Source organism: Triticum aestivum, chromosome 3D (genome assembly GCF_018294505.1).
Source record: "Triticum aestivum cultivar Chinese Spring chromosome 3D, IWGSC CS RefSeq v2.1, whole genome shotgun sequence".
Classification (NCBI taxonomy): Eukaryota; Viridiplantae; Streptophyta; class Magnoliopsida; order Poales; family Poaceae; genus Triticum; species Triticum aestivum.
This window is the reverse complement of record NC_057802.1, coordinates 7,767,274-7,790,874: the sequence shown is the minus strand read 5'-3', so window position 1 is coordinate 7,790,874 and position 23,601 is coordinate 7,767,274. Positions and strand designations below refer to the sequence as shown.

Here is a 23,601-nt window from a genome sequence, read left to right as displayed (position 1 = left end):
ACGGTATATCACAGTAGAAAAACCACTCTCCACACTTTATCTGGGTTTTTCTTGCATCCAGTTGGCCTGTTTGGGGGATGATGCAGCCTACCAAACGCACCTCAGATATACTTTAAGATTCTTGGCACGTTTTTTGGATTGTGATATATTTTGTTTTGTTTTGTAGTGTTACATAATATGTCATTGTTTTTTCCTCATTTTAAATTATACGATGTTTCAAATTATCACTTTCAGAGTGGATTTGCTGGCATACAATGAAACATTACAGTACACTTTCAAACAAAGGAAAAACAAACAAAATATCATGTGATAATTTGAAAGACAACAAAATTTGCCAAATATCAAAAAACATGGCATGAACCACACAACAACGACTGACGGTGAATGTATGAACGGTATTTCACAGTAGAAAAACCACTCTGCACACTCTTATCTGGGTTGTGTCAAGCAGGGCATGAACCAAAGGGATTTTGCCCAGTCCACGTCCAATTCCGATCCCAGCTGCTTAACGAACATGTGGCGCGGTGCGCGCGGCCAAGCCATCCATTCTGTTTCCAACGGCCGCCTCTCGACCATGCCGCTCGGTGCTTGCGGCCAAGTGATCTGGCCGGTGACCACGTCCATGGCCCACAAGCCTCGACGCCCAAGGCATCCAATGGAGAAACGGTCGCAGAGCGGGATGTTGGTGAAGTAGATGGAGTTGGGTCTGAGCCAGGCGTTGCTGTCCACGGGGACCGACATGGACTGGTTGCGATCGCCGATGAGGAACGCGCAGCCGGCGTCCAATGCTCCTCGCCAGATGCTTCAGGGTCGAAGCGCATCACGGCCATGTCCCGGAGGTTGCAACTCCGCGGGTATCCGTCGCCCGCGCTCCGGCTCCACACCACATGCAGTGCGCCGTCGCCGGAGAAAGCCAGGTGGTAGCCGCGGCACATGACCATGCCGTAGAAGGGGGGGGGGGGGGGGGGGGGGGGGGGGGGGGGGGTCCAACACGTCGAGCGGCACGGGAGAGGGGGACGGCGCGGCCATGTCGACCACCCACACCTGGCCGCTTGTAGCCATGTAGTAGAACTTGCCTTGGTGGTACGCCACGTCCAGCTCCCGCCTGATGCCCTCGTGGTCACCGCCGACAAGCTCGGGAAGCCGAAGCCAGCGGTCGGTGCCGGCCCTGGTGCAAAACACGGCTTCGCTGCAGTGAGACACGTAGGCGACGGCGTAGTCCTGCGCGCTTGGGCTCGGGGAGAAGGCCACCTTCCGGACAACGACGTCCAGCTCAAACTCGAGATCATGCTCGGTATCTAACGCCCATCGCCAGCCGGTCACAAGCGGAAGCTCAACGCACGCGTCCGTGAGAGGGTTGACCAGCGAGATGGCGAGGTTTCGGACGGTCCACGATGGTGACGATGGCGAGCCAGCTGCCGTTGGAGCCGACGCAGCGGGCGCGCGCACCGCCCGGGGGCGTCCACCGGAAGGAATTCATGGTGGGCGCGGAGAGGACAATGAAGGAGTCGCTGCAGCCCTCGACGCGGGGTATGATCACCCACGGCGCCGGCATTGCGCCAGCTTGCTCTTCCGGGATGGCTTCCCTCCATGTGCGGCACACGGCGCGGAAGCATATGCGAGCAGGCACGGTGAGGAGCGCGCCCACGCAGCTCAGGAGATCGCTGGGCAGGGCAGCCCAGTTCCCGTGCGCGGCCTCCATCCTGCAGCCGATCTGAATTGCCCTTTGGCCGCAATTACTATCTCAACTCATAGCCATGGGTGTATGAACCGATCTACGAATCCTCGAATCCAGAGGATTCCTATATCGAATTATTTCTACAAGAAAATTATATCTCTACTTAAAAGTTCTACAAAATCCCTACCTACTAATCTTTCCCTAAATATAAATAATAATAAAGCACGCATTGACTTTGTCGGGTTCACAGTCATGACGTTTTTGCACAAAAGTCCCTGTGATTTTGTGTGTTCAACCCGCAATCCAGCATTAATCTGCCACGAAAAAACGATTCGCCGAAAGAAAATACCCGTACACATCTGGCTCCTGGCCTCGACCCTGGCTAGGCCGAGCCAAATACCCTAGCCACCGCCGCACCACTCGCCGCCGCGGCCGACCTCAACCCGCCCGCCACCGCGCACGCACCTCTGCCCGCTCGCGAGCCTCCACCCGCGCGCTCCGCTCTGCGACGCCTGCGCCGCAGCGCGCGCCGCCCTCCGCTGCCAAATCGTCGCCCCCGGGCCACGCTCTGCGCCGGCTGCGCCGACTGCCGCGCGCCGCCGGAAGGCGGCGGTGGAGCCTCCCTCGTGGAGGATTACACCGACTGCCCCACGCTTTCCGAGATCCTCCGCATCCTCTCCGTGAAGCGCAGTCGGCGCGGGAGGACTTCGATGCCTGGCTCGCGGACAACCTCCTCCAAGTCCTACAGGAGGTTCAGGTACAACATCTACAAAATCGTGTTCGTGTATGTCGGGTCGACAGATGAATCAATCTCCTTTCAAGTTTCAACCCATCAACCTTCGTGTACGTAGATGTGTGTATCAAGGACGCACGGATCCATTGGCCTGCGTACCACACATCCCTTCACTAATTCCATCAGTGTCATTCTTAACAAGGTAAGTATGATTCCCCCATCCCTGATTTTCTTAATTGATCTTTGATCCTTGATCCCTAATGTCGTTACATTTTATTGATTCTATAAACGATCTCAAACAGGAACATACCATGATTTAGATGGAACCATTTTTTAGGCTACAATTCCTATAACTTTCCTTCTCAATTTGATAAAATTACATGTGTGATGGAGGTTGTAACCTATTACGGTTTACATTGTCAGAATTCTTCAAGACCCTCTGTCGGTCCTCACTATCTTTGAAACAATCTGATTTCTGTGTCATTGCTAAACATATGTATATATTTGGTGTGCTGGATTTTCTGATGTAGATGCTATATAAGAGGAAGCTATTCGACAATCCTGCCCAAGTTGGTACGGATTAGCTCGATTTTATTCAGTAAATATTTATGCTTGATAGATACAAGCCTCCCTCTTTTGCCCTTCTTTTCTCCATCCTCTGCAGGTCTCCAGCACATGGGAATCGTTGTCGTCAGGAGCATGCTTGTGACATCATTACAATACGTAATGCAGGGCAAAAGGATGTTGTCAGGAATAAAAACTAATTTAATCATTTCCTATTCTTTTTCCTTGCCCGTTTCCGCCGTCATATACACTATATGTCCCACTGTAACGCACAGCCAAATTTGTATTCTTGACAGTTTTAGTCATCTCTGCTGCAGCTAAGTGTTCAGTTGCAATCTCTAGCCAAGTTCCCTTTGTTGTTGTGTTGAATTTGAGGAAAGGCGGCCAAGCAGCTCGTGGCAACTGTGTCGCACCTGCTTCACCGCTGCCTTGACTTGCCGACGACGTCGCCGGTTGAGCCGCAGGGGTGCAAGATCGTCGTGGGACCCATTGCATGGGCGCCGAGTATGCTTGATTGCCATGTCGGAGGCAAAGCTCCTAGAGCTTGGTGGTGTGTGTGTGATTTTTTTTCTCCCGTTGCAATGCATCAATCCATTTATTCATGCATCCGTCGATTTACTTTGATTTTTTTTCAGTCGTCGAACATTAACTGGATTGGTTCATGGATATGCAGTGTGACAAGTCGTGTGAGATGAAGGTGGTGAACCGTCTCAATGTGAAGCCAAGTATGTGGAGGATATGCCATGGATGATGTGGACAGGTAAGGGTAAAAGTTTGAGCTGTCAAATTTTGTGTGATCGAGCTCCTTTATGGTCAAACCTAAAAAGTTCAGTGAAGATTCAGATTACATATGGATTCCTTTTGTTGCCTACAATGCTATAATCACGCTCAACTATGTGCATGGAGTACCAGAGATGATGCAAAAATTGCTTGCCGATAGGCAGCTGGGCGCATGCATAATTGTCGAGGAGGCCGAAGCCAACGCTATTCTGGTTTGACTGAATAACGCATTCTGAGGCTCCCTTGTGGTGGAGATCGACTATGCAGAGGGGAAAGGAGCTAGGGGCTGATTCTGTAAGCAGATCATTGTCCTACCCAATTATTGTTGATATTAAATCTGCCTTGAATAAATATCACATCAGGATTGTCAGAAGGACAAACAATGGGCTGGCTCATGAACTAGCCAACTTTTCCAAAGCTCATGGAGACTTTGTGGTTGCGGATGGTGTCCCAGACCAACTACATGATCTGCTCCGGAAGGAAAACGATGCAGCCTTAGCGTCGGTATCAGGCATTTTGATGGATGTAAAGCGGACTTGATTGTCTGTGATGGCGCCCCTGATTTAGATCTCAGATACTTTTTGGACGTAATTTGTAGTACCCATAAGATGCAGTGTCCAAAAATAATGCTACCTTAACCCTGCAGTTTATGTTTAGTATTCTACCTTAAAATGTTTACTTTTGGCGCAATAGCTTCTTTGGATTTTTATATTGAACATTGGACCATTTTTACTCAACCTTTGGATAATTTGTTGCTGTTTATGTTGTAGAACAACATATGTAACACTATGGTTCCACTAACTTGTTATATTTTCCACTAATGTCCTTCCTGCTTCCATCTACATTGCTGCCCCATCACTCCTCTACCAAATCCCAGCTTCATGGTGGATTCATCTACAGGTAGTTAATCTCCTAGCGCCGAATCACTGCACAACTGCACATGAATTGTTATGGACCATTTGTTTTCTTCAGGAATCCACACCTACGGCAGTTCTCCTAGAAACCATCTGCCCGAAGTTCATCTCCCTACCACTCTGTTAGTACTTCTCTCACCCCATATGCCCTTGGCAGATCCACCTGTCTCTCTCATCTTACTCACAACTGATTGTTGTTGTTTTGCTGCAGAGTTTGTGACAGAACAGAGAATTGTTACAGCTGAGATCATAGACAAATCTTATGTTGCAACAACAGGTTTGGAGGTTATGCTGAGAATTAAAATGTCAAGGTTCAAAAAATAGATGCTTCAAGTATTTAATCTCTTCCAAATACTCTTATCATGTTCCTTTCAGTGGTTAGAGCCCACAACTAAGATATGTTTGCTTCACACTCATGCTTGTAATACGCCTATATGGTTTCTTATTTCATCATGTCCACGTTTGTAATTCGCTGGTGCTTGACCGATAGTAGAGGTTAACCTTTTTTTTGAGCCAAAGCTTCCAGTATTGTACTAATTATCTGTGCTCTTTGGTGCAACGCTCACTCAACATATTGATATGTAAGTCAATTTTAACAAATAACTCTTTGCTTTGTCGTGGTGGCACAAATACATCAGACTTATCTGCACCTAGAACCGAATATTTGATTCTTTTTGCCTGCATGTCAACGGTATCGAAAATGATGTGCATAGTTATCCAGTTAGTTTTGTGAGAACTGATATGATAAACTACTGGAACCAATAGGATAAACTATAGTAGTACTGTTGCATTGGAACACATGATTCTCTGGTTGATATTTCGCGTGATGCTTGCATTCAATATATAGAATCCTGCACCACAAACAATATGTTTGTGATCCCTATATGGTGTTCCAGTGGTGAAAACCGGAGCATATACTATATTCAAATAATTTTTGTTACACATCAGGCATACATTGGATGGACGAACCATACAAATAGGAGTCAATCTGATATGGTTTAGTTACATATACTTTTTTGTTTTCTTCTGTTGTGTAGTCATCTCTTATAGTGACCACAACACTAGTAGAAAAAGGGCCTATTGTCCCGGTTCGTGAGGGCCTTCTGTCCCGGTTTGTGAACCGGGACTAAAAGGTCGTTACTAATGCCCTTGGCCTTTAGTCCCGGTTCTTACACGAACCGGGACAGAAGGTCCTCCACGTGGCCGCTGCGGCCAGCCCAGGACGGAGGGCCTTTGGTCCCGGTTGGTGACACCGACCGGGACCAATAGGCATCCACGCGTCAGCATTTCAGGGGCTGGGTTTTTGTTTTTCTTTTTGAAGGGGGGGGGGGTTGGGGGTTTTGGGGGTTTTGGGGGGTTAATTTAGGTTGTTATTAGGTAGCTATTAGAGAGAAGTGTCCTCTCTTATATCTCCGTGCTTGGTTTACCAACGCTACGTACTGCTATGCCTAAACATGGCTTAGATTGAAGTGAAGGCAACATGTGGTGCATGTCGAAAGTAATACTAATCCTAACTTGATCAAGTTTGGATTGTACTACTTTCGACATGCACCACATGCATGTTGCCTTCACTTCAATCCAATCCATGTTCATTTCACCCGCTGATATATAATAACTCTTCATGCGCGCATCATGCATCATCATATATAATAACAAGTCCTACTAATCATCATCATACAACTTCTACTCGTTATTAATAACAAGTCATACGATCATCATCCTCATAGTCATCGAACCAACCCTACTTAATTGTTCTTAGCACATGATCATCAGTATTAGGTAGGACCGAAATACCCTCTTTAAGGTAAAATAGCATAAAACAATATAGACCCTGACTCTCCATTATGGAGAATGGAGATCATGCTGTCTCCAATTCTTGCGCTTCGCTTCCTTTTGCTTCCAAGAACCTCCTTGCGACTGTCCATACATTTTTCCATTCTTTGATTTGCATGTCTCCACTTCTTTTAGAAATCCGGTATGGACAGTTGAGATTCGTAGGATGACCTGGTTGTATGTTCAAACATCAAGCCTACCATTCTGATACATCAAATGAGGCACACAATCCTCTGGGATTATCTGTTGAAAAACATAGTAATAACTTCATAGTTAGCAATGATGTACTAGTTTTAGAGTATGCAAAATATGCACGGATGTCGTAATAGTAAGAAATCTTACCAGGGTATCTCCATAGTAGTTACTGTAGTTCAACACGTGCACTAGTGGCACGTATTGACCATAATGTGGAGGAGTTTTACAATAGATATTGTAATTCTCAAGATCAGTACAAAATCCGACCAGATGAGTTTTCTCCTTATAAGTTAACTCAGAGCCATCGGTGTAGTAGGTTGTCTACCATGTTCCGCACATTGTTTGAACAATCAAAATAAGCTGTCAATGAAAATAAGTTGTCAACTATTTTGAAATGAACAATATAAATTAGCTAATAACTATGTTTGAGAAACTCACATAGCGGTAGAATTGGAGGCGTATCAACAAGGACCCAAATGTCCATATTGTCTTGCTCGATGTCAGGATCACCAAGATCCATGGTGACAAGCATACCCTCATCAAAACCATACATCTTGCAAATGCTTCCCAATTTTTGCAACCAAAATGGGTTACGCTCTCAGAATTATACAGCTTTACTTCAAAATCTATATCATGATGGGTCCTTAGGTGAATTTTCTTTGTTTCCATACTTTCATGGTCTTCAAAACCCATCCTCTCCAAGACGTAGCGTCTTGCATGGCATGGGATAAGCTAGCCGAATTGTAAAGATGAAAAGTACACGTTGAAATAGTTGAAGTCGTGCTTAATTACGAAAAAATAACACTTGTCGTCGTTGCGTACCGTTTCAACATCGAAGGTCTCCTCCAGCTTAATACTGAAGCGCCGATCTTCGTCCAGGTGAGGCCTGTCGCACTGACCTCGGTCGTCGTGGCACCAGTCGCACTCCCCCGGGAGACTTTCGTCGTCCGAGTACGACATTTCCTATGTTCATAATTCAAATATTAAACATCTACAATTAAATATATGTACTAAAAAACCTAAGTTAGATCATTATTATTCATCACGGGTTGACTATCGGTTTGTCGAGTCTTTTCTTGAAAACTCTCAGCTCACGTGGTGTATACATTCGACCGTTAGTGATGGTCGCTCCTCCCTTTGTCCCCGTGTGCAGTACACCAAAATGTCTAGCACACGGGAACAAAGGAGAAGCGACCCCCACGACAACAGTCGGGATTCTTCGTCCTCTCATATATATATATGGTGGAACTTGTTGGAAATATGCCCTAGAGGCAATAATAAATAGGTTATTATTATATTTCCTTGTTCATGATAATCGTTCATTATCCATGCTAGAATTGTATTGATAGGAAACTCAGATGCATGTGTGGATACATAGACAACACCATGTCCCTAGTAAGCCTCTAGTTGACTAGCTCGTTGATCAATAGATGGTTACGGTTTCCTGACCATGGACATTGGATGTCGTTGATAACGGGATCACATCATTAGGAGAATGATGTGATGGACAAGACCCAATCCTAAGCCTAGCACAAGATCGTGTAGTTCGTTTGCTCAGAGCTTTTCTAATGTCAAGTATCATTTCCTTAGACCATGAGATTGTGCAACTCCCGGATACCGTAGGAATGCTTTGGGTGTACCAAACGTCACAACGTAACTGGGTGGCTATAAAGGTGCACTACAGGTATCTCCGAAAGTGTCTGTTGGGTTGGCACGAATCGAGACTGGGATTTGTCACTCCGTGTAAACGGAGAGGTATCTCTGGGCCCACTCGGTAGGACATCATCATAATGTGCACAATGTGACCAAGGAGTTGATCACGGGATGATGTGAGTTACGGAACGAGTAAAGAGACTTGCCGGTAACGAGATTGAACAAGGTATCGGGATACCGACGATCGAATCTCGGGCAAGTAACATACCGATAGACAAAGGGAATTGCATACGGGATTGATTGAATCCCCGACAACGTGGTTCATCCGATGAGATCATCGTGGAACATGTGGGAGCCAACATGGGTATCAAGATCCCGCTGTTGGTTATTGGCCGGAGAACGTCTCGGTCATGTCTGCATGGTTCCCGAACCCGTAGGGTCTACACGCTTAAGGTTCGATGACGCTAGGGTTATAGGGAATAGATGTACGTGGTTACCGAATGTTGTTCAGAGTCCCGGATGAGATCCCGGACGTCACGAGGAGTTCCGGAATGGTCCGGAGGTAAAGATTTATATATGGGAAGTCCTGTTTTGGTCACCGGAAAAGTTTCGGGTCTTATCGGTAATGTACCGGGACCACCGGGAGGGTCCCGGGGGTCCACCAAGTGGGGCCACCAGCCCCAGAAGGCTGTGTGGGCCAAGTGTGGGAGGGGACCAGCCCCAGGTGGGCTGGTGCGCCCCCCCACCAAGGCCCAAGGCGCATGGGAGAGTGGAGGGGGCAAACCCTAGGTCCAGATGGGCCTTAAGGCCCACCCTAGTGCCCCTCTCCCCCTTGGCCGCCCCCCCTAGATGGGATCTAGGGCTGGCCGCACCTCTTGGGGGGGGAACCCTAAAGGGGCGCAACCCTCGCCCCCCCTATATATACTTGAGGTTTGGGGCTGCCATACAGACACGAGAACGTCTCTTTTGACGCAGCACTACCCCTCTTCCTCCTCCTCCTCTCCCGCGGTGCTTGGCGAAGCCCTGCGGGATTGCCACGCTCCTCCACCACCACCACGCCGTCGTGCTGCTGCTGGATGGAGTCTTCCCCAACCTCTCCCTCTCACCTTGCTGGATCAAGGCGTGGGAGACGTCACCGGGCTGCACGTGTGTTGAACGCGGAGGCGCCGTGGTTCGGCGCTTAGATCGGAATCAACCGCGATCTGAATCGCTACGAGTACGACTCCCTCATCCGCGTTCTTGCAACGCTTCCGCATCGCGATCTACAAGGGTATGTAGATGCACTCCCCTTCCCCTCGTTGCTAGATTACTCCATAGATTGATCTTGGTGATGCGTAGAAAATTTTGAATTTCTGCTACGTTCCCCAACAGTGGCATCATGAGCCAGGTCTATGCGTAGTTTCTATGCACGAGTAGAACACAAAGTAGTTGTGGGCGTCGATGTTGTCAATTCTTCTTGCCGCTACTAGTCTTATCTTGTTTCGGCGGCATTGTGGGATGAAGCGGCCCGGACCGACCTTACACGTACGCTTACGTGAGACAGGTTCCACCGACTGACATGCACTAGATGCATAAGGTGGCTAGCGGGTGTCTGTCTCTCCCACTTTAGTCGGAACGGATTCGATGAAAAGGGTCCTTATGAAGGGTAAATAGAAATTGGCATATCACGTTGTGGTTTTACGTAGGTAAGAAACGTTCTTGCTAGAAACCTATACAGCCACGTAAAAACTTGCAACAACAATTAGAGGACGTCTAACTTGTTTTTGCAGGCATGTGCTATGTGATGTGATATGGCCAAAAGGATGTGATGAATGATATATGTGATGTATGAGATTGATCATGTTCTTGTAATAGGAATCACGACTTGCATGTCGATGAGTATGACAACCGGCAGGAGCCATAGGAGTTGTCCTTATTTTTTGTATGACCTGCGTGTCATTGAATAACGCCATGTAATTACTTTACTTTATTGCTAAGCCGTTAGCCATAGAAGTAGAAGTAATCGTTGGCGTGACAACTTCATGAAGACACAATGATGGAGATCATGATGATGGAGATCATGGTGTCATGCCGGTGACGAAGGTGATCATGCGTGCCCCGAAGATGGAGATCAAAGGCGCAAAATGATATTGGCCATATCATGTCACTATTTGATTGCATGTGATGTTTATCATGTTATGCATCTTATTTGCTTAGAACGACGGTAGATAAATAAGATGATCCCTCACTAAAATTTCAAGAGACGTGTTCCCCCTAACTGTGCACCGTTGCGAAGGTTCGTTGTTTCGAAGCACCACGTGATGATCGGGTGTGATAGATTCTAACGTTCGAATACAACGGGTGTTGACGAGCCTAGCATGTACAGACATGGCCTCGGAACACATGCAAAACACTTAGGTTGACTTGACGAGCCTAGCATGTACAGACATGGCCTCGGAACACAAGAGACCGAAAGGTCGAACATGTGTCGTATAGCAGATACGATCAACATGGAGATGTTCACCGATGATGACTAGTCCGTCTCACGTGATGATCGGACACGGCCTAGTTTGACTCGGATCATGTATCACTTAGATGACTAGAGGGATGTCTATCTGAGTGGGAGTTCATTAATCAGATGAACTTCATTATCATGAACATAGTCAAAAGGTCTTTGCAAATTATGTCATACGCTTTAGTTCTACTGTTTAGATATGTTCCTAGAGAAAATTTAGTTGAAAGTTGGTAGTAGCAATTATGCGGACTGGGTCCGTAAACTGAGGATTGTCCTCATTGCTGCACAGAAGGCTTATGTCCTTAATGCACCGCTCGGTGTGCTGAACCTCAGCGTCGTCTGTAGATGTTGCGAAACATCTGACATACACGTTTTGATGACTACGTGATAGTTCAGTGCGTAATGCTAACGGTTTAGAATTGTGGCACCAAAGACGTTTTTGAAACGTCGCAGAACATATGAGATGTTCCGAAGACTGAAATTGGGATTTCAGACTAGTGCCCACGTCAAGAGGTATGAGACCTCTGACAAGTTTCTTAAGCCTGCAAACTAAGGGAGAAAAGCTCAATCGTTGAGCATGTGCTCAGATTGTCTGAGTACTACAATCACTTGAATCGAGTGGGAGTTAATCTTCCAGATGAGATAGTGATGGTTCTCCATAAGTCACTGCCACCAAGCTATTAGAGCTTCGTGATGAACTATAACATATCAGGGATAGATATGATGATCCTTGAGCAACTCGCGATGTTTGACACCGCGAAAGTAGAAATCAAGAAGGAGCATCAATTGTTGATGGTTAGTAAAACCACTAGTTTCTAGAAGGGCAAGGGCAAAAGGGATACTTCATGAAACAGCAAATCATTTGCTGCTCTAGTGAAGAATCCCAAGGTTGAACCCAAACCGGAGACTAAGTGCTTCTGTAATAAGGGGAACGGTCACTGAAGCAGTACTACCCTAGATACTTGGTAGATGAGAAGGCAGGCAAGGTCGACAGAAGTATATTGGATATACATTATATGAATGTGTACTTTACTAGTACTCCTAGCAGCACCAGGGTATTAGATACCGGTTCGGTTGCTAAGTGTTAGTAACTCGAAATAAAAGCTGCGGAATAAACGGAGACTAGCTAAAGGTGAGATGACGATATGTGTTGGAAGTGTTTCCAAGGTTGATGTGATCAAGCATCGCATGCTCCCTCTACCATCGAGATTTGGTGTTTGCGTTGAGCATGATTGGATTATGTTTATCGCAATACGGTTATTCATTTAAGGAGAATAATGGTTACTCTGTTTATTTGAATAATACCTTCAATGGTCTTGCACCTAAAATGAATCTCGATCGTAGTGATACACATGTTCATGCCAAAAGTAATGATAGTACCACATACTTGTGGCACTGCTATTTGAGTCATATTGGTATAGAACGCATGAAGAAGCTCCATGTAGATGGATCTTTGGACTCACTCGTTTTTGAAAAGATTGAGACATGCGAACCATGTCTATTGGTATATATATGCATGAAGAAACTCCATGCAGATGGATCGTTTGGACTCACTTGATTTTGAATCACTTGAGACATGCAAATCATACCACATGGGCAAGATGACTGAAAGCCTCGTTTTCAGTAAGATGGAACAAGAGAGCAACTTATTGGAAGTAATACATTTTGATGTATGCAGTCCAATGAGTGCTGAGGCATGCAGTGGATATCGTTATGTTCTTACTTCACAGATGATTTGAGTAGATGCTGAGTGTATTTACTTGATGAAACACAAGTCTGAATTATTGAAAGGTTCAAGTAATTTCAGAGTGAAGTTGAAGATCGTCGTGACAAGAGGATAAAATGTCTGTGATATGATCATAGAGATGAGTATCTGAGTTACGAGTTTGGCACACAATTAAGACATTGTGGAAAGTGTTTCACAATTAATACCGCCTGGAACACCATAGTGTGATGGTGTGTCCGAACATCATAACTGCACCCTATTGGATATGGTGCATACCATGATGTCTCTTATCGAATTACCACTATCGTTTATGGGTTAGGCATTAGAGACAACGCATTCACTTTAAAAGGGGCACCACGCAATTCCGTTGAGACGACACCGTTTAGAGAAACCTAAGTTGTCGTTTCTTAAAAGTTTGGGGCTGCGATGCTTATGTGAAAAAGTTTCAGGCTGATAAGCTCGAACCCAAAGCGGATAAATGCATCTTCATAGAAAACCCAAAACAGTTGGGTATACCTCCTATTTCAGATCTGGAAGCAAAAGTAATTGCTTCTAGAAACGGTCCTTTCTCGAGGAAAAGTTTCTCTCGAAAGAATTGAGTGGGAGGATGGTGGAGACTTGATGAGGTTATTGAACCATAACTTCAACTAGTGTGTAGCAAGGCACAGGAAGTTGTTCCTGTGGCACCTACACTAATTGAAGTGGAAGCTTATGATAGTGATCATGAAACTTCGAATCAAGTCACTACCAAACCTCGTAGGACGACGATGATGCGTACTACTTCAGAGTAATGCGTAATCCTGTCTTGGAAGTCATGTTGCTAGACAACAATGAACCTACGAGCTATGGAGAAGCAATGGTGGGCCCATATTCCGACAAATGGTTAGAAGCCATGAAATCCGAGATAAATGGATCTTTAAGAAGAAGACGGACGTGGACGGTAAGGTTACCGTCTATGAAGCTCGACTTGTGGCAAAGAGTGTTTTTCACAAGTTCAAGGAGTTGACTATGATGAGATTTTCTCATCCGTAGCGATGCTTAAGTCCGTCGGAATCATGTTAGCATTAGCTGCATTTATGAAATCTGGCAGATGGATGTCAAAACAAGTTTCCTTACCAGTTTTCATAAGGAAAGGTTGTATGTGATACAATCAGAAAGGTTTTGTCGATCCTAAGGATGCTAAAAGGTATGCCAGCTCCAGCGATCCTTCCATGGACTAGAGCAAGCATCTCGGAGTCAGAATATACGCTTTGATGGAGTGATCAAAGTTTTTGGGTTTATACAAAGTTTATGAGAAACTTGTATTTCCAATAAAGTGAGTGGGAGCGCTACAACATTTCTGATAAGTATATGTGAATGACATATTGTTGATCCGAAATGATGTAAAATTTCTGGAAAGCATAAAGGGTTGTTTGAAAGGAGTTTTTCAAAGGAAGACCTGGATAAAAGCTGCTTACATATTGGGCATCAAGATCTATAGAGATAGATCAAGACGCCCGATGATACTTTCAAAGAACACACACCTTGACATGATTTTGAAAGAGTTTAAAAATAGATCAGCAAAGAAGGAGTTCTTGGCTGTGTTACAAGGTGTGAGTATTGAGTAAGACTCAAGACCTGACCACAGCAGAAGAAAGAGAAAGGACGAAGGTCGTCCCCTATGCTTCAGACGTAGGCTCTACAGTATGCTATGCTGTGTACCGCACATGAAGTGTGCCTTGCCATGAGTTGGTCAAGGGGTACAATAGTGATCCGGGAATGGATCACATGACAGCGGTCGAACTTATCCTTAGTATCTAGTAGACTAAGGAATTTTCTCGATTATGGAGGTGAAAAGGAGTTTGTCGTAAAGGGTTACGTCGATGCGAACTTTGACACTAATCCGGATGACTCTGAGTAGTAAACCGGATTCGTATAGTAGAGCAATTATTTGAAATGGCTCCAAGTAGCGCGTGGTAGCATCCACAAGATGACATAGATATTCGTAAAGCACACACGGATCTGAAAGGTTCAGACCCGTTGACTAATAACCTCTCTCACAAGCATAACATGATCAAACCAGAACTCATTGAGTGTTAATCACATAGTGATGTGAACTAGATTGATGACTCTAGTAAACTCTTTGGATGTTGGTCACATGGTGATGTGACCTGTCAGTGTTAATCACATGGTGATGTGAACTAGATTATTGACTCTAGTGCAAGTGGGAGACTGTTGGAAATATGCCCTAGAGGCAATAATAAATAGGTTATTATTATATTTCCTTGTTCATGATAATCGTTTATTATCCATGCTAGAATTGTATTGATAGGAAACTCAGATGCATGTGTGGATACATAGACAAGACCATGTCCCTAGTAAGCCTCTAGTTGACTAGCTCGTTGATCAATAGATGGTTACGGTTTCCTGACCATGGACATTGGATGTCGTTGATAACGGGATCACATCATTAGGAGAATGATGTGATGGACAAGACCCAATCCTAAGCCTAGCACAAGATCGTGTAGTTCGTTTGCTAAGAGCTTTTCTAATGTCAAGTATCATTTCCTTAGACCATGAGATTGTGCAACTCCCGGATACCGTAGGAATGCTTTGGGTGTACCAAACGTCACAACGTAACTGGGTGGCTATAAAGGTGCACTACAGATATCTCCGAAAGTGTCTGTTGGGTTCGCACGAATCGAGACTGGGATTTGTCACTCCGTGTAAACGGAGAGGTATCTCTGGGCCCACTCGGTAGGACATCATCATAATGTGCACAATGTGACCAAGGAGTTGATCACGGGATGATGTGTTACGGAACGAGTAAAGAGACTTGCCGGTAACGAGATTGAACAAGGTATCGGGATACCGACGATCGAATCTCGGGCAAGTAGCATACCGATAGACAAAGGGAATTGTATACGAGATTGATTGAATCCTCGACATCGTGGTTCATCCGATGAGATCATTGAGGAGCATGTGGGAGCCAACATGGGTATCCAGATCCCCCTGTTGGTTATTGACCGGAGAGTCGTCTCGGTCATGTCTGCATGTCTCCCGAACCCGTAGGGTCCACACACTTAAGGTTCGGTGACGCTAGGGTTATAGAGATATTAGTATGCGGTAACCCGAAAGTTGTTCGGAGTCCCGGATGAGATCCCGGACGTCACGAGGAGTTCCGGAATGGTCCGGAGGTAATGATTTATATATGGGAAGTCTTATTTTGGTCGCCGGAAAAGTTTCGCACTTTATCGGTATTGTACCGGGAGTGCCGAAAGGGGTCCGGGGGTCCACCAAAGGGGTCCACCAGCCCCGGGGGGCCACATGGGCTGTAGGAGTGTGCGCCTTGGCCTATATGGGCCAAGGGCACCAGCCCCAAGAGGCTCATGCGCCAAGAGATAAGGGAAAGGGAGAGTCCTAAAGGGGGAAGGCACCTCCGAGGTGCCTTGGGGAGGATGGACTCCTCCCTGGCCGCACCCTTCCTTGGAGGAAGGGCCAAGGCTGCGCCCACCCCCCCTCTCCCTCGGCCCTATATATAGTGGGGGGGGGAGGGAGGGCAGCAAAATCCAAGCCCTGGCGCCTCCCTCTCCCTCCCGTGACACCTCTTCCTCCCCGCTTGCGCTTGGCGAAGCCCTGCCGGGATCCCGCTACTTCCACCACCACGCCGTCGTGCTGCTGGATCTCCATCAACCTCTCCTCCCCCCTTGCTGGATCAAGAAGGAGGAGACGTCGCTGCTCCGTACGTGTGTTGAACGCGGAGGTGCCGTCCGTTGGGCGCTAGGATCATCGGTGATTTGGATCACGACGAGTACGACTCCATCAACCCCGTTCTCTTGAACGCTTCCGCTCGCGATCTACAAGGGTATGTAGATGCACTGCCCTTCCCCTCGTTGCTAGATTACTCCATAGATTGATCTTGATGATGCGTAGAAAATTTTGAATTTCTGCTACGTTCCCCAACAGAACCCTCCCTCACTGATTCCTCTCTGACATTTGCGACCGTCGGTGATGGTAGCTCCTCCTTTCGTTCTCGAGTGCATTACACCAAATTGTCTAGCACACGGGAACGAAGGAGAAGCTACCCCCACGACAACAGTCGGGATTCTTTGTCCTCTCATATATGGTGGAGACTCGACAGACTTACAGTCAACCCGAAATATCGTTTAATTATCTTTCTAAAAGAGGATTTGGCTGGTCTCACCTCGATGTCGGAGGGGGACGACGGCGGTGATGATGGAGGGGCCGGGGGCTCCTAGATTTCTGCGAAAACAAAAACCCTATAAGCTATCAACTAATCATAGTGCGCTCCAATTTTAGCATTAAAAGTAGGATCGGAGTAGTTTTCCACTTTGAGCATTCAATAAGCAAAATCAAATCACAAAATAAAGTAGTATTCAAATTAGGATGCATTCAATTATAAGCAAAACTACATCATCTCCATGCGTCCGTACATCGTCGAATATTATCACTAATACACCTCGAATACTATCATACATATAGCATCGCTAGTACAGCTAGAACAGTAGCGCCCGATGGGTATCGGCGCGGGCGATGGACACCCAAAGGGACGGAACCATCACAGGATCATAGCTCCAGTGAGATCCCTGAAGAACCTGCCAGGTATTGTCGAACCTGCCCTCCAACGCAACCATGTAGCGACGGACGTGCTGGTCCTCCTCGCTGACACGGTGACGTACCACCTCCGCGGTGTCCGGAAGCCTCGGCACCGTCACTGGCCCACGCGAACGCCACCAAACAAGGATCGGGTCAACGACGGGCTGGTTCCTCACCAACCTACGCCCACCGGAAGGTAGCACCTCCCAAACCAGCCCGGCGGAGCCCAGTCCCGGACATGGCCCCTCTGATCAAGCCGGCCTCCTCCGCCGAGTCGACGACGAGGATGCGGGATAGGCATCGTCGACGTCGATGCGGGAATAATTGCTTTAACTAAAAAAACAAACTAGTTCTACTAATTTCCTTGCTAAAAATAAACTACTTCTATAGTAAAATAAACTAGTTTTGTTAAATCAACTAGTTCAACTACTAATTAAGCACTTACTATAAATAAAATAAAGTAGTTTTATTAATTAATCAACTAGTTCAACTACTAAGCACTTACTATAAATAAATAAAATAAAGTAGTTCTTACTAAAAATAAACTACTTCTATATATAGTAAAATTTAATAAAATAGTTCTATTAATTAATCAACTAGTTCAACTACTAAGCACTTACAATAAATATATAAAATAAAGTAGTTCTTACTAAAAATAAACTACTTCTATATATAGTAAAATTTAATAAAATAGTTTTATTAAATCAACTAGCTAGTTCAACTACTAAGCACTAACCTAAAATCGATATGTACTAATAATTAACCTCAATAAAAAATTAATACATATATGAAAAAAACGTATATAAACAAAAAAATTGTATGAACATTATATTCATACATACATAGCCACATCCATTCATCATATAGCTACCACATACATATATATATACATTATATATATGAAAAATGCAATGAACAAAAAAAAATACAAATTATATGAAAAAAAACAGAGCCGTGGCGTGGCGACGGCTCACATTGGGCGACGAAGGGCGACGGCGTGGGCGGCAGAGGGCGACGGCGTGGGTGGCGGAGGGCGACGGCGACCGCGGCGGGCCGGGGGCGGAGGGCGACGGTGACGTACGGGCGACGACTCGGGGGCGCGCGGCGGAGGCCGACGGCGACGGCGGCGGGGGGCGGAGGACGACGGCGATGGGCGATGGTGTGGGCTCGGGGGCACGGGCGACGGCGACGGTGGCGGGGCTTCCTGGCGGCGTAGATCGAGCTCGCGGCGTCGCCGGGCGGGGGGAAACTGGCGATGGAAATCTGAAAATTTCAAGTGCTGGCTTATATAGCAAAGGCTTTGGTCCCGGTTACGGCAAAAACTGGATGCACTTCGTGTACAAAACGGACAATCTCTTTCAAAGTATCAGGATTTCATCCGGAAACTCGTCTGTTACAAAGAGATTTCATTTTTTAAAACTTATTTGAACTCCTGACTTTTTGTGTGTTCAAAATGCACCATTCAAAGCCACATCATCATTTTTCAATCCTTTCTGACTTCATTTGTTATTTTTCATGCATTTACTAATTATTTTGAGCTATAAGACCCTAAAATTGGAAAGCATTTCAAATGAACTCTGAAAAGGTTGAAAGTTGGCATGATATCATCATTTCATCCACATAGCATGTGCAAGAAAGTTGAGAGGGTTACGGCAAAAACTGGATGCACTTCGTGTACAAAACGGACAATCTCTTTCAAAGTATCAGGATTTCATCCGGAAACTCGTCTGTTACAAAGGGATTTCATTTTTTAAAACTTATTTGAACTCCTGACTTTTTGTGTGTTCAAAATGCACCATTCAAAGCCACATCATCATTTTTCAATCCTTTCTGACTTCATTTGTTATTTTTCATGCATTTACTAATTATTTTGAGCTATAAGACCCTAAAATTGAAAAGCATTTCAAATGAACTCTGAAAAGGTTGAAAGTTGGCATGATATCATCATTTCATCCACATAGCATGTGCAAGAAAGTTGAGAGGGTTACGGCAAAAACTGGATGCACTTCGTGTACAAAACGGACAATCTCTTTCAAAGTATCAGGATTTCATCCGGAAACTCGTCTGTTACAAAGGGATTTCATTTTTTTAAACTTATTTGAACTCCTGACTTTTTGTGTGTTCAAAATGCACCATTCAAAGCCACATCATCATTTTTCAATCCTTTCTGACTTCATTTGTTATTTTTCATGCATTTACTAATTATTTTGAGCTATAAGACCCTAAAATTGGAAAGCATTTCAAATGAACTCTGAAAAGGTTGAAAGTTGGCATGGTATCATCATTTCATCCACATAGCATGTGCAAGAAAGTTGAGAGGGTTACGGCAAAAACTGGATGCACTTCGTGTACAAAACGGACAATCTCTTTCAAAGTATCAGGATTTCATCCGGAAACTCGTCTGTTACAAAGGGATTTCATTTTTTAAAACTTATTTGAACTCCTGACTTTTTGTGTGTTCAAAATGCACCATTCAAAGCCACATCATCATTTTTCAATCCTTTCTGACTTCATTTGTTATTTTTCATGCATTTACTAATTATTTTGAGCTATAAGACCCTAAAATTGAAAAGCATTTCAAATGAACTCTGAAAAGGTTGAAAGTTGGCATGATATCATCATTTCATCCACATAGCATGTGCAAGAAAGTTGAGAGGGTTACGGCAAAAACTGGATGCACTTCGTGTACAAAACGGACAATCTCTTTCAAAGTATCAGGATTTCATCCGGAAACTCGTCTGTTACAAAGGGATTTCATTTTTTAAAACTTATTTGAACTCCTGACTTTTTGTGTGTTCAAAATGCACCATTCAAAGCCACATCATCATTTTTCAATCCTTTCTGACTTCATTTGTTATTTTTCATGCATTTACTAATTATTTTGAGCTATAAGACCCTAAAATTGAAAAGCATTTCAAATGAACTCTGAAAAGGTTGAAAGTTGGCATGGTATCATCATTTCATCCACATAGCATGTGCAAGAAAGTTGAGAGGGTTACGGCAAAAACTGGATGCACTTCGTGTACAAAACGGACAATCTCTTTCAAAGTATCAGGATTTCATACGGAAACTCGTCTGTTACAAAGGGATTTCATTTTTTAAAACTTATTTGAACTCCTGACTTTTTGTGTGTTCAAAATGCACCATTCAAAGCCACATCATCATTTTTCAATCCTTTCTGACTTCATTTGTTATTTTTCATGCATTTACTAATTATTTTGAGCTATAAGACCCTAAAATTGAAAAGCATTTCAAATGAACTCTGAAAAGGTTGAAAGTTGGCATGATATCATCATTTCATCCACATAGCATGTGCAAGAAAGTTGAGAGGGTTACGGCAAAAACTGGATGCACTTCGTGTACAAAACGGACAATCTCTTTCAAAGTATCAGGATTTCATCCGGAAACTCGTCTGTTACAAAGGGATTTCATTTTTTAAAACTTATTTGAACTCCTGACTTTTTGTGTGTTCAAAATGCACCATTCAAAGCCACATCATCATTTTTCAATCCTTTCTGACTTCATTTGTTATTTTTCATGCATTTACTAATTATTTTGAGCTATAAGACCCTAAAATTGAAAAGCATTTCAAATGAACTCTGAAAAGGTTGAAAGTTGGCATGGTATCATCATTTCATCCACATAGCATGTGCAAGAAAGTTGAGAGGGTTACGGCAAAAACTGGATGCACTTCGTGTACAAAACGGACAATCTCTTTCAAAGTATCAGGATTTCATACGGAAACTCGTCTGTTACAAAGGGATTTCATTTTTTAAAACTTATTTGAACTCCTGACTTTTTGTGTGTTCAAAATGCACCATTCAAAGCCACATCATCATTTTTCAATCCTTTCTGACTTCATTTGTTATTTTTCATGCATTTACTAATTATTTTGAGCTATAAGACCCTAAAATTGAAAAGCATTTCAAATGAACTCTGAAAAGGTTGAAAGTTGGCATGGTATCATCATTTCATCCACATAGCATGTGCAAGAAAGTTGAGAGGGTTACGGCAAAAACTGGATGCACTTCGTGTACAAAACGGACAATCTCTTTCAAAGTATCAGGATTTCATCCGGAAACTCGTCTGTTACAAAGGGATTTCATTTTTTAAAACTTATTTGAACTCCTGACTTTTTGTGTGTTCAAAATGCACCATTCAAAGCCACATCATCATTTTTCAATCCTTTCTGACTTCATTTGTTATTTTTCATGCATTTACTAATTATTTTGAGCTATAAGACCCTAAAATTGAAAAGCATTTCAAATGAACTCTGAAAAGGTTGAAAGTTGGCATGGTATCATCATTTCATCCACATAGCATGTGCAAGAAAGTTGAGAGGGTTACGGCAAAAACTGGATGCACTTCGTGTACAAAACGGACAATCTCTTTCAAAGTATCAGGATTTCATCCGGAAACTCGTCTGTTACAAAGGGATTTCATTTTTGAAAACTTATTTGAACTCCTGACTTTTTGTGTGTTCAAAATGCACCATTCAAAGCCACATCATCATTTTTCAATCCTTTCTGACTTCATTTGTTATTTTTCATGCATTTACTAATTATTTTGAGCTACAAGACCCTAAAATTGAAAAACATTTTAAATGAACTCTGAAAAGGTTGAAAGTTGGCATGGTATCATCATTTCATCCACATAGCATGTGCAAGAAAGTTGAGAGGGTTACGGCAAAAACTGGATGCACTTCGTGTACAAAACGGACAATCTCTTTCAAAGTATCAGGATTTCATACGGAAACTCGTCTGTTACAAAGGGATTTCATTTATTAAAACTTATTTAAACTCCTGACTTTTTGTGTGTTCAAAATGCACCATTCAAAGCAGAGACTGATTTTGAATGGTGCATATTCAACACACAAAAAGTCTGTAAAGATCGCCAACCCCAACATAAAAAAATGAGGATAGATGCGTTTATAGAGAAAATTCAACCTAAATTCATAATAAATTTCTATGAATTTCAGAGAAACTCACTGTGAATTTAAGCCAAATTCCCTGTATAAGGGCATCTATTTTCATTTTGAGAGGAGCTCAACAAGGCAGAGAGGGACGTGTTTTTTTTCTCTTTTGCTTTATTTGTTTTGTTTTGTTTCTACTTACAACAAAAAACTTATTTATTTTATTTCTAATTACTTATGTATTTTACTTTAATTATTTTATTTTTATTTATTTTACTGCTGCTATTTTTATTTATTTTACTGCTGCTATTTTTACTTAATTTATTAAGGTTTATTTATTGTAGTTACTATAGTTTATTTTATTTTATTTTATTAAGGTTTATTTAGTTTTATTTATTTTATTAAGGTTTATTTATTTTATAAATATAAAAAAATGAACATAGATGCGCTTATAAAGAAAATTAAACCTAAATTCACAGTAAATTTCAATTTACTGTGAATTTAGGTGAAATTCCCTGTATAAGGGCATCTATTTTCACTTTAAGAGAAGCTCAACAAGGCATAGAGGGATGGGCTTATAAACTGGTGTGAGCGCCCTTCGGTTGGCGAGGTCGGACTAAACACTGGCCGCAACTAGGACCAGCCCTTTAGTCCCGGTTTGTGGTATGAACCGGGACTAAATGGTGGTGGGCCAGGAGCGTGGCCCATTGGTCCCGGTTTTGTTGGGAATCGTAGCATAATTTTAAAATTTTCTTACGCTCACCAAGATGCATCTATGGAGTCTACTAGCAACGAGGGGAAGGGAGTGCATCTACATACCGTTGTAGATCGCGAGCGGAAGCGTTCCAATGAACGTGGATGACGGAGTCGTACTCGCCGTGATCCAAATCACCGATGACCGAGTGCCGAACGTACAGCACCTCCGCGTTCAACACACGTACGGTGCAGCGACGTCTCCTCCTTCTTGATCCAGCAAGGGGGGAGGAGAGGTTGATGGAGATCCAACAGCACGACGGCGTGGTGGTGGATGTAGCGGCTCTCCGGCAGGGCTTCGCCGAGCTTCTGCGAGAGAGAGAGGTGTTGCAGGGGAGGAGGGAGGCGCCAAAGGCTGTCCTCTTGCTGCCCTCCCTCCCCCCCTTTATATAGGCCCCCTGGGGGGCGCCGGCCCCAAGAGATGGGATCTCAAGGGGGGGCGGCGGCCACAAGGGGGAAAGGGGTTGCCTTGCCCCCCAAGGCAAGGAGGAACTCCCCCCCTAGGGTTCCCAACCCTAGGCGCATGGGGGAGGCCCAAGGGGGGCGCCCCAGCCCACTATGGGCTGGTTCCCTTCCACTTTCAGCCCACGGGGCCCTCCGGGATAGGTGGCCCCACCCGGTGGACCCCCGGGACCCTTCCGGTGGTCCCGGTACAATACCGGTAACCCCCGAAACTTTCCCGGTGGCCGAAACTTGACTTCCTATATATAATTCTTCACCTCCGGACCATTCCGGAACCTCTCATGACGTCCGGGATCTCATCCGGGACT

The 23,601-nt window shown here is 44.4% G+C and overlaps 1 long non-coding RNA gene across 1 annotated transcript; it reads left to right on the top strand.

Moving 5' to 3' along the window:
* Window positions 1–4,328: 4,328 nt before the first annotated feature.
* LOC123073686 (uncharacterized) lies at window positions 4,329–5,119 on the top strand. The gene is made up of 3 exons (XR_006435722.1): window positions 4,329–4,655; window positions 4,728–4,791; window positions 4,881–5,119. It is a non-coding gene; the product is annotated as an uncharacterized lncRNA (long non-coding RNA).
* The last annotated feature ends 18,482 nt before the right edge of the window (window positions 5,120–23,601 follow it).